Below are 11,978 nucleotides of genomic sequence, written 5' to 3'. Positions count from 1 at the left end.
TTTTGTTGGGTTTTTTGTTGTTGAGTTTTTTGTCGTTTGGTTATTTTGTCATGGTGTTTATTATAACAACAGAAACCAAATTAAAACGGGTGTCTCTGCAGCATTGTGAGATGGAATGAATAAGTTTTTACCACAGCATTATTAAATAAATAATTATTAAATAAATAATGCTGTGGTAAAAACTTAATGAAATCTTTCTACCAATAACAATGCCCTAACACTTTCCCTGAGCAGAACTTAAAGACAAGCTTAAAAGTTCCCAGTTGACCATAGTCAAAACCCAAAGACCTCCTCTGGAAAACAAATCAGCCCATGATAATTAGTGAAAAGAGAATGCCTGGCCACAGAAACTGGGCCCAAAACTGAATGACCAAAAGTCTAGGGAAGTTCTGGGTGTGTTAGGAAAAAGCCTTATGCTTGAGGCTGGCATCCCTATCTGATCACATTTACTTCTCCTGTTTTACTGACCATCAAGATGCTTTGCTAACATGACAACTATATTAAATTTATGCCCTACTGTCCTTCTCTGAGCTGGTTATGAACTTTCTCCAAACGGAACCCTGGTACCATGGGCACAGAAGGGAGTTAGTATCTGAGGAATGACTAGAGGGTAAATTCCATAGTTTGTATCCAAACACACTCACAAGTAACAGGGCCAAAACTCCTCTGCCCAGGCACATTCTACTCTATGGGCTCTGCTTCAGGCCTTCTTTTCTCTGGTCTAAAAGAACAGCATGTGTTCCACAACTCTGAACTTGTTCAATGAGACTCTTCTGCTGAAATCTTGCTCCTCATTCTCCTCATGAAGGGCTGTTTCCCTTCAAGTCCAAATGTCATTTCCTCCATAAGGGCCCTCCTTGATCATAAATAATTCTCCTACCACTGCACTAATGTTTTTAATGCTGTTTAGATATTTTAAAGAATCACCATTGATTATAAATGAATATAAAAGTAGACCCATATCAGGGAAATGCTTGCAACTATCCATAATATAGGAGCAGAGAAGAATTTCCTGAGATCATCTGAAGACTGATTATAAATTCTTATTTATTCTTATAACCTTCTTATGTTACTTTTTTCTATCACTAACATTTATACCAGGCAGAATATCCTGGATAATGAGATTTCCTTCAAGGAAAATATGCCTCAACAGCTGCCATACAAGAGGAGAAGTAGTCAGTTGGCTCATTCTAACTGAGACCCTGAATGTTTCCTAAGCTATATGGAGCTCTTGGATTGTTTATCCCTAGCACCAGAAGTGCCTCTCAGGCCTATGTCCTGCCTTTTCTTTTTTTCTCATGGGACATTTCCCTGGACTCAGACTGATTAGAAACTTCCCTATCTATCAGGAACAAGGTCTCTTATTGGGAACATAAGGACAGTGTTTAACTACTGTCTTCTGCCACTGACTTCTAGCCCTAAAAAGGTTTAGAAACTCTGAAGGGCTGTATACAAACACAATGGCTGTTGACGGAGATTGAAGCTGAATTTGATATTTGTTTTATGATTTCATACCTTCATAGCCAAGTGGTAAACCATGTATCTAATCCAGGCTGCTAGATTAAGTACCAGACATATTCTTTGTTCTGCCCACCTGTTTTTCTGACACTTCTATGAGAAAATAGACCCTTCCATTGAGATACACATCCTACTTCCTTCTAGTTCCAAATATCTGTGAGTCCAACTTATAATCCATCATCCTTTAGAGTACCCAGATCAGTGTGCTAGAAATAGGGATGGAGTCACTAGATGCTGAAAAACTCCCTCTATATCCCATCTGGACCATTCTTCCACCAGGATTTGGCTACCATCCACATATCCAGATGAGCACCAGAACTCTCACTCAGAAAGAAGATAGAATTTGATATCCCATTTCAAATGCCTTGCTGGTTGTGTTTATTGTCCCATTAATTATCTCTCTGTATCTTTTAACAGTCTCAGTTCTGGAAGAAAGCTGCAGACAATGATTCCAATGTGACTTTCCAGGGTGATGGAAATTACAAAGATGTCCAGCCCTGGAGAGCATCAGGCAGTGTAACAAGGTTCTAATGTAAAGCACAGAGCAATTAGCAGGGAGATTTACCTCCCTGTCTTAAAAGCATTTTTATTACTTAATCAATCACAAGCAATTTCTAAACAAGGCTGGGATTTTACAAGGAGCTATAAATCTCTTCCATTTGCTTCCAGGAGAAAGAACAAGAAAATAGGCGTGACATTCCAGAAGGGACATTTTATCAGTTAAAACAAAAATTGAACCCAAGTCACTTGGGGAAGAAGAAGTGAGCAGGAGATAGCCACAGGGTTGTAAATGGCCCCCAAAAAGAAAGATAGAAAGTGAGGTAGGGGTGTTGGGTCATGGTAATGGACCCGCATTCAGTCTCATTATTTCCCTACTTGTGTGGAGGGAAGTAGAGTGAGGGACACGATGTGAAAGATCTCCTAGAGGGACCAGGCAGACTTTGGGGTTATTTTTGCCTCTCATTTCACGGCAAGGCTTCCATACTGTAGCCTATCTCTAGGTCTCAGGCTTGTTACCTGTAAATGGAGAGAATCCAAGCTAGACTGCATACAGATGATTCTGAGTCGTAAGAACATATAAGGGTCACCAAGGGAACGTTTCAGAAAACACCATTGCCAAGTTTCTTCCCAGACCAATTAAATTATACGATCCAGGGCCCAGCTGAATGCTCTTTAATCTCATCTAATTCCAGCTTGAACACTCAAGCAGGGACTTATTTTGAAAATGAAATGTCTGAAGTCTTCATAGCCAGGAGGTCATCAATTGATGATAGAGACATTCTGCCTGAGTTCTAGCTTTCTTTCCTTCCTTTGCTCAACAGGCTTTCCCAAGCCCTTCTGTGGTCCACATCCTAGGTTAGGTCAGTGGGCATATGTCTCATGGCTTCACCATGTTTCCATGAGAAACATCCCCATTAAATCTCATTTACACCAGAAAAGTATTCTCTAGAAATCTCACTAACAGATGCTAGGGTAAGAAACTGCTGTCCTCAGATTAACCACTGACACTTTTCAGCTTTGTGGCCATATGATTGCCCTCTTTAAAGATAGGTGCAGAATATAATTCTTTTCTTACATAGTTGTGCTGGCACATGCTGGGTAGTGAGATTTGACCATAATCTAGCCCTGATCTCTGACTAACTCCACCCTCGGCAAACACAGAAGAGGGTAGTTACCTCTAAGAACCTATGTCAGTGAGCTTTCTCTTCACTGTGACCAGGCATTTGACAGAAGCAAGGCAGAAAAAGACTTAGATTTTTCTTCATGTGTCTCAACTCTCCTACCAAGAACCAAGAAGGAAGCCATGGCTTCCAAGGGTTTTAGTTCATGATCACTTGGATCCATGCACTCAGACACATCATGACAGCAGAAGTATGTGGTGGTGGAGAACTATTCATTTACTTCATGCCTGATCAGGGAACAGGGAACGTGACAGGAAGTGACCAGGGATATTTCCCAAGGACCCACCTCCAAGGATCTACATTGGCCAGCTAGGCAATACTTCAAACCTGGGGGAAGACTATTCAAAACACGAACCCCTGAGGAACAGTTCATACTCAAGCCAGATCAGAACAGCAATGAAACAAGGTTGGATCTGCCTTAAGCATTTTCTTGGGTCCAAAGTAGACTCATCCCTGAAGCCAATACTTAAAAACTCACATCTGAGCTCCTCCAGAGCAGCAACTTGTAGCCCATGCAAAACCCATCACTTCTATGTTCCTTCTGTCCTCTTAAACAGGAAATGCCATCTACCCACTATATTTTACTCAATATCTTCTGACTGTCTCTGACTCTCTCTCTCTCTCTCTCTCTCTCTCTCTCTCTCTCTCTCTCCTTCTCCCCCACACACACCACACACCATACACTCACATACACACACAAAAAAAAGCTAGAAAGCAACAAAGCAATGAGCTCTAAATCTTATGTGAAATAAATGGTGACTCCTCAGAAATTCCTGTTGTGTGCCACAAAGTTTATAATATATCAAAAGAAATCATCAAATATCAAAACTGGAAAATGCAGAAAGGTCAGAGGTGCAGTAGAGTACAAGGCCATGATAGGGAGGATCTGGTTTTACAAAATGGCTGATAGTAGTTTTTGCCTCCAGATTCTATCCCCTTGTGGTGTGCCATAATGCTTTTCCCTTCAAAAAGGAAACTTCAACTGAGAAAATATCCTCAGGGCAACAGACATGGCTCAGCTGTGAATGGTCAAGCTCACAACCAAAAACACAAAGACAATACCTCCATCAGACTGGCTGATGGACAAGTATGTGGGGCATTTTGTTCACATGCAATACAATACTATAGCATACATAATAATATATATGATAATCTTCTCTTCTCTTCTCTTCTCTTCTCTTCTCTCTCTCTCTCTCTCTCTCTCTCTCTCTCTCTCTCTCTTCCTCTCTCTCCATGCCCCTCTCTTTCTCTGACAGGCTTCCATTATATAGCTGATCCTAGCCTCAAACTCACAATTCTCCAGTCCTAGGATTACTGCTGTGCACAGTAATGCCCAGTCTCTTGCTTAGTAATTGTACTTTCTCAAAAACTCCTATAGTGTATAAAGTGTGTGTATGTGTTATGTTATTGTAGAGTTGCACTATAGCCTTTCCCCAGTCTTGTTTAATGTATTAATTTTTAATTATTTATAGAATTCCTGAAATTCTTATAACACTATATAACAAAAAAAGATATGGTGAGAGATAAAAACGGTAAATAAGGAACAGAGCCTTAACTTGGCCTAGGTAAGAGTGAAATGACCAGAAAAGCAAACAGATGATTACATTATAATGCAGGGCTTGAGGGTATAAGATAGAAGTGGTGTCGGAGAAGGATATCTGATTGCATCTACTAACTTGTAAGTTCTGCAGGCTGTAGTTGTTCTTAAGACATTTTGGACAGTGCTACAGTTTGAACTGTTTGTGTGCTACAAGCTTAATCCCAAGTTTATACATTGATGGTATTGGCTGTAATTAGGATTAGATGAGATCATGAAGGCAGGGGCTCCCCCATGGCCTTGGAAGCTTTATCAGAAGGGGAAGAGGAGCCTGAGCTAGTTTGCTCATACTGTTAGACCATGTAATGCTCTCTAATCAACATGAAACAACACACATCCTCTGCAGAGGCTGAGCCTGTAAGGCAATGGTTCTCAACCTTCCTAATGCTGTGACCCTCTAATACAGTTCTTCATGTTGTGGTGACCCCCAGCCATAAAATTATTATCATTGCTACTTCATAACTGCAATTTTACTACTGTTATGAATCATAATGTAAATATTTGTGTTTCCTCATGTTTATAGGTGACCCCCATCAAAAAATAGCTTGACCCCCCCACAAAGGGGTTGCAACCCACAGGTTGATAGTCATTGCTCTAATGACATCATCCTCCTAGGCTTGTAAAGCTATGAGCCAAATGTATTTCTCTTCTTTGTTAATTTCCCAATCCAGTGAGAATCAAAGCAATAGAAAATAGGCTAATTCAGGAGAGTATATGAGTTATTTACACATTCATAATCCTGCGTTTTTCCTTTGAAGATTACAACTCTATAGATCAGGAAGAAGGAAGGGTACCTGTGGTTTAGAAAGCTCTGCTAAGAATCCCTGGACCTGTGTTTCTCGGGATTGTTTCTCTTCCAATGAGATTAAGAAGCTCAGAAAGAATTACAGCAATTTTCCTGGCTGAAGTGGCCCATGCTGGACCTGAGAGAGGTAAGATTGGAGAAGCCACCTCCACTCTTTGAGGTAAATTGGTAGGTATGTTTACAAATACATTTGCAGATGGTTCCCCACTCCTAGACTCTCTTGCATGTGCATCAACTCTCACTCATGCTAAACAAGCCCCACTGTGAGCCAGCTGGAAAAGCCAGAAGCTATACCTTTGCTCCTATTGTAGGGACTTTGCTGAGCTCCTCCTCTGATTAGAACAGGTCTTCTTACAATTTAGCCTGATTCTCTCCATCTCTATCTTGTAGCTAAGAAACTGGGTCCCATGGCTTTCAGACAGAACTCACAAAACACTGTCCTGAACTAGATCTGTTTGTAACAAGTTGTCATATATCAGAAGTGGAAAGTTTGCAGCATACTGGCCTAGATATGTGGCCAAAGCATCAAAGACATTAACAACACAGTACCCATGTTCCACAGTATTGCCTTTTTTTTAGGGAGATACACTTGACGTCAGCTTTCAATTATCCACAAGGGGAGGGAAAGACTTAGCAGAGTCAGTGTGGAGAACAAATTCGAGGTAATAAATAAAAGTCTTCAAATAATAGGCTAGGAGGATCACATGTATTTGGATAATTGAGCTATGACCATAGGCAAGTCATTTATTCCACAAACTCTGTGTGTGTAAACCAGGACTCCGATATATTAATTTACGGCTAGAAATGAATGTACTGCCATGTGGCCCAGACATTCACATCTATCTGATAGAACACGTGTTCGCTCCATCAGCAGCAGCTCCTGGGGAATTCAAATTATCAAAAGGTTGTTTGGTGAGTGTGGAATCAGTATAAGAGGAGCTTGTTCAGTAATTTAATTTCAGAAAAAAAAAAATGTACTGAGCACTCTATGCCAGGCACTATACTAAGCAATGAAAAAAACAAAGATGTGATCCCAACTTTGAAGAGTTTGCACCCAGAGGGGTGTGGCTAGGTGGTAATTTGATGTGATCATCAATATAACAACAATATTAGAGAGAGGGCTATGACTATAGCTTGGTGGTATATGCAATGCTGATCTAGCATGCACAAGACCTTGGATTCCATATTCATCTCCAGAACAAGAAATATGGAAAGAAAAGGAGGGAAGGAGAAAAATAATTAAACATAGGGGATACGTCTAGTGCCCTTAGAGATTTAAGAAAGTGTTGTCTTTCTACTGAATCTTCAACGTTTAATAGAAGATTGTTACGTTGTGGTGGAGAATGGGTGGTGGATTTCACTCATTTGCAAAGCAGAAAGGTGTGAAGGTTCAGTGTGTCAGGATTGGGGTGGAACATGAGCAATGCCAGGTCACGATCATGATACTGTTTGGAAGCTAAGGGAGCTGGAGGCTATTCCAAAGCAGGTGTATATTTAAAAGATTTCTCTAAAGAACATGAACATGCTCATTGTCTTTAAATGCCATGAGCCTGCTCAGTCAGTATCTCAGCTGGAGCCCAGGCACTAATATTGCTAGATGGTTGTAGAACTGGCTCCAAATGCAGTCTGGCAAAAGATCTAACTTAGGAAATGATAAAAGCATAATGTCAAACTATTCTTTTTATTTATTTATTTACTATTTATTTATATGAGTATTTCCTGCATGCACATACGTGCATATCTGATGCCTGAGGTGGTCAGAGAGGGTGCCAGAGTCCCTGGAACTGAAGCTAGAGATAGTTCTAAACCACCATGTAGGTACTTGGAATTAAGCCAGCATCCTGCTAGAGTACCAAATGCTTTTGTCCACTGAATCATCTCCCCAGCCACCCCTCCCCCATATAACCAAGCTCTTAGTGGATTTAATAAGGATATTATTCTATCCCTATTTTATGGGCAGAAAACCTCTTGACAATAAAACAGTTGACAGAGGTAGGATGGGGAAAGGGCAAGCATATTAAGGATCCACAGAGGAATAAAGCGAACAGAAGAAATGGATGTAGACACATACAAAAAGACAGAGATGAACAGATGAGGCAGAGAATAGAAATATTTATTTAAAGAATTTGACTCATATGACCATGGGGGACAGCGACACAAGCTCTCCAGGGTTGCCTAGAAATTCAGGTAGAAGTTGATGTTTCAACCTTGTATTTGAAGTCTACCAGGCAGCGTCTCAAAACTCAGGCTGTTCTCCATGGTCCAGCCTAAGTACTCATTCTTACAAGCAGCTACTCAGTTTTAGTCTTTAGGCCTTTAACTAATTGAACGAGACCCACTCACATTAGAGCAGAGTGCAATCTACTTGATTAGAAGTCTATCCTCTGAAACATAACTTGACAGTCCGTAAAACGTCACAGCTAGAATGCTGTATCTAGCCCTGTTTTTCTCATGGAGACTTGCCAGAGGCACATTTGAGAGAAGTAACACTGTTCTTGTGGAGTCAAAGCTCCAGTCTCTAGGATCTCCTCCTTCCCTAAAGTGACAGTGTAAAATCCACCACCCAGAAGAGAGTGCCTTGATCCAGACAGTAGGAACCAAGTAAGAGCCAACAGACTTGACACACACTCCACACTACCAAGCAGAGATGGGTCTCCATAAAGGAAACTAAACTGCATTTCTATCATGTTGAGGCTGAGTGTCTGGGGCTGATGCAGTGACAGTCACTAGTTTCTGATGTTTCAATGTTTAATACGAACAAATGCGCTGAGGCACAGTTCACCAGTTTAACACTGAGGATTTTGATAAATGGCTCCTTTATATTCTCATCTGATGGATTTTTTTTTTTTTACATCAGACAATGAAAGTTAGGAATGTGCTGCTCCATGGTGCAAAGCGTGCCAGCCAAGAAGAAGCCTTGCGGGTGTGGGGGTGGAGGTGCTGTGTGAACTCTGCTGCAGTTCTGCTTGTTGCCAGGCTTACCCCCGATCCTCATCCAGATAAGCGAGGAAAGTAGGCTATCACTCCAGTTTTTTGAAGCAAGAAGAAGGCCTGCCTTTTGTATTGTGTTGATCTAAATCAGTGACTGTGGTGCCATCTAAATCACAGTCCTCTCTTCTAGTGGCAAAAATGAAGCTCTAGGAGGTCACTATCATATAGATATTAAATTACCTCATTATTTCAAGAGAAGTTGAAGCCCCCTGAGACCTTAAAAGGCCACTCACAGTATTATAGATTCTCCAGGGATCCATATGGGAAGTAAATTGCCTTTACAATCAGTAATAAGACCACCTAACTTCCAGATTCTATGCCATTATTGAGTGTTCTATCCCCAACTCCCACCCTTTCTCTCTCCTATATTTTTAACCCAAGGCATTTTTTTTAGTGTTGAAATGATTAATTTTATTTAATGAAATATTTTTATAGAAGGGCTCTGGTTATAGAATCCAATGTATTGTGTTTTAAAAAGCCAAATTTATAGACATATAAGAAACTGAACATATTTAAAGTACGCAACTTATTAAATTTCACCATTTTACTATTTCCCATAAACCTATCACCACAGTGGAGGAGCAGACCCTTCATCCCCATTGTTTCCTTTGTCCCTGTGCACACCTTTCTGACTCCTCCCAATTACTGATGACTTTGATCACTGGATTTTACATTTTCTAGAGTGTTATTCAAATGCAATCATATACTTTTCTCCCAGTTTTTTTTTTGTTATTGTTAGTTCTTTTTAAAGACAGAATCTCATCCAGGCTGTTATCCTTGCACTACATACAGTCAAAAATGATCTTGAACTCCTGATCCCAAGACTCCATCTCCCAAATGCTACAATTATAGACATGTTCCACCACACTTGGATTTTACTAGTAAGCTAGAGAATATAATAATGGGTACGTTAAAAACTTTTAATCACATTTGTATGTACACCCACACACATATGTTATGGCACACATGTAGAGAGAGGTTCAAGAATAACTTGGAAAACCCGCTTCTCTCCTTTCACTATGTTGTGTGTAGGGATCAAATTTAGGACATCAGACTTTTTAACTTTTTACTGATTCTTTGTGAGTTTCACATCATGCACTCATCTCTCCATCCCCTCATATCTGCCTTTCACTCTTGCAAACCCCACCTCAAATAAAACAAACATACCCACACAAAGCATAGAAAAACATCTGGCAGTGGAAGCTGTAGTATGTTACAGTGTGTCCCATAGTGCCTTCCACTGTCCACACATCTTCATTTGCAAATGTTCATTGCAATGAGTCATTGGTCTGGTTCGAGATTTCTGACTTCTGTGACATAATCAATATTGGATCTTTACCAAGCCTCTTCCTGGTTATCCTGTTGCTACCCTCCTGTATCATGGAGAGCCTGTAGCTTTGGATCATCAGGACTGGCCCTTTCATGCATCCCAACTATTTGCAGATGAGATATATTTTAAGGTGGGCCAACACTGAGACCCGAATCTGGGTCTGGATGGTAGCTGAGCTGGCTCAGCATGCTGGCTCTCCCTTATCTATACCACCAGGGCAAGCTCTCTAGTCCTGCTCTGGCTAGGCCACTGAATGTTCCCATCTTCAGGATACGGGGTCAACTCTCCTGCTCTCAGGCTCTAGGGGTGGCTCACCTGCAGACCCACACCTCCAGAGCCAGCAGATGGCAAGGGGAGAGGAAAGGAGGGCACCACCCAGCTTCTAGGACACCTCATAGCAGACTCTCCCATATTCTCATGCTCACTTGTGCCCTATCCAGCAGAACCAGCTCTACTAAGCTGTTCAGGGGAGATGCAGGGCCCACTCTCAAGAGTGATGCAGCTGATAAGGAATGTCCAGCTCATCCCACTGACCCTGGGGCCAGCTCTCCCGACTCCCACAGGTGACAAAGGGCAAAGTGGGCAGAGCATTACCCCCATACCCAGGCCACCTCATAGCAGACAAGATGTAGGGCCAGTCTCCTGCACTCTCTCTCTCTTAGGGATGCTCACTTGTGCCCTCACCACCAAGGTCATATCTCCTGTGTTGTCCAGGTAAGGTACAGGACCCACTATACCAAGTGCTGCAGCTGGTGAAGGGCAGGGCTAACTCTCCCGTGCTCATGACCCGATGGGCAGCTTTCCCAACTGCAGGAATCAGATCCCTGACACTCAGGCCCTGGGCACTGGCTCACCCCGACCATGAGGACCAGCTATACTGTACAGCCTGGGTGAGGCATGGCATAGCAAAACACCAGTCTCAGACTGTTTTCCTCCTCCTGTGCTGTACTGCCTGGATTTGATCTAATTTGATTATATGTGTCCGAAGCATAAAACAGCTTTGGCCATCAAGCCAGACATCAAGTTAGGATGAATAAAGGACTGCCATTTGTTCTGCCTCAGACTGACATAAGAACAGCACAACCAGCAAGGGTCTCTTTGCCCATTGGCAGAGGGGAACCCAAAGCGTTTTAATGCAATGTGCAATCATGGCTCTTACCTGTAAGCAGAAAAGTTAATCTTGTTTAGTTTAAGAGGAAATAAAATTGTTTAAAACATATCAGGAAGTTTGCAGGAAGATAAATACTCTAGAAAGTATGGCCTGATATCCCTACAGCTACATGTTGAATATGACTATTTGAAATGCCTGACCAGAAGGACTTCAGGTTTCTACATTTCTTAGACTTTGGATGTTTACAGAATTTTTAATCAGCTAAGAATTCTTAATCCGAAAATCCCAAACCGAAAATTCTCTAAAATCATATTCCAAGTGTTTTGATTAGAGATACTAACTTATATTGAGTGCTACCTCCAATAACACAGCAAGAACTTGACCTTAGAGCTGCTACCCATTCTGTCCTGAGAATCTAAACCACCAGTTACCCCTGCGTCAGAAACTTAATCTTGAGCCTCTGGGAAATCACCCCTACAGTGTCTGAAGTCCATTTGCCACAGCAGCCATGAATAGCCAGTCCTAACTTCCTCATTCAGCTCACATCAGCCTTGAAAGGCCACTTGGGTGCACACTCACTTCAACATGGAATAGAAACATGAGGTCTGAACTCTACTCTACAACCTGTGGCACTTTACAGATCCAATGATTGAGTCAGAAGCCAGGATCAGCTCCCAGTGAGAGGCTGTGCTGACCATCAAGACCCCAGTCTCTTATGCAATTCACTGTCTTGGTTGTGAGCTAGTTATGGGGACAGGGGTTACACATGAGATTAACAAAATTAGAGTCCCTCAATAATTTAAATGTATGGAGTACCACTTTTTAATATTTCCTACTTCTTGAAAGTAGCCCAGATTTCAAGGAACATACACAGTTGTTCTAATGTGCTATCTGCTCTCAAAAATCCACCTTGCTAGCTTCTCTAACTGAAAGCCTTGCCTCTA

The 11,978-nt window shown here is 41.6% G+C and overlaps 1 non-coding gene across 1 annotated transcript; it reads right to left on the bottom strand.

The window, feature by feature from the left end:
* Positions 1-10,897: 10,897 nt before the first annotated feature.
* LOC117701535 (small nucleolar RNA SNORA48) lies at positions 10,898-11,040 on the bottom strand. The gene has a single exon (XR_004605757.1). It is a non-coding gene; the product is annotated as a small nucleolar RNA SNORA48 (small nucleolar RNA).
* Positions 11,041-11,978: the final 938 nt, after the last annotated feature.

The sequence above is a fragment of the Arvicanthis niloticus genome, chromosome 1, assembly GCF_011762505.2.
Source record: "Arvicanthis niloticus isolate mArvNil1 chromosome 1, mArvNil1.pat.X, whole genome shotgun sequence".
In the NCBI taxonomy this organism is placed as follows: Eukaryota; Metazoa; Chordata; class Mammalia; order Rodentia; family Muridae; genus Arvicanthis; species Arvicanthis niloticus.
Note: the sequence above shows the minus strand (reverse complement) of the source record. Positions and strands in the feature narration are given on the sequence as shown.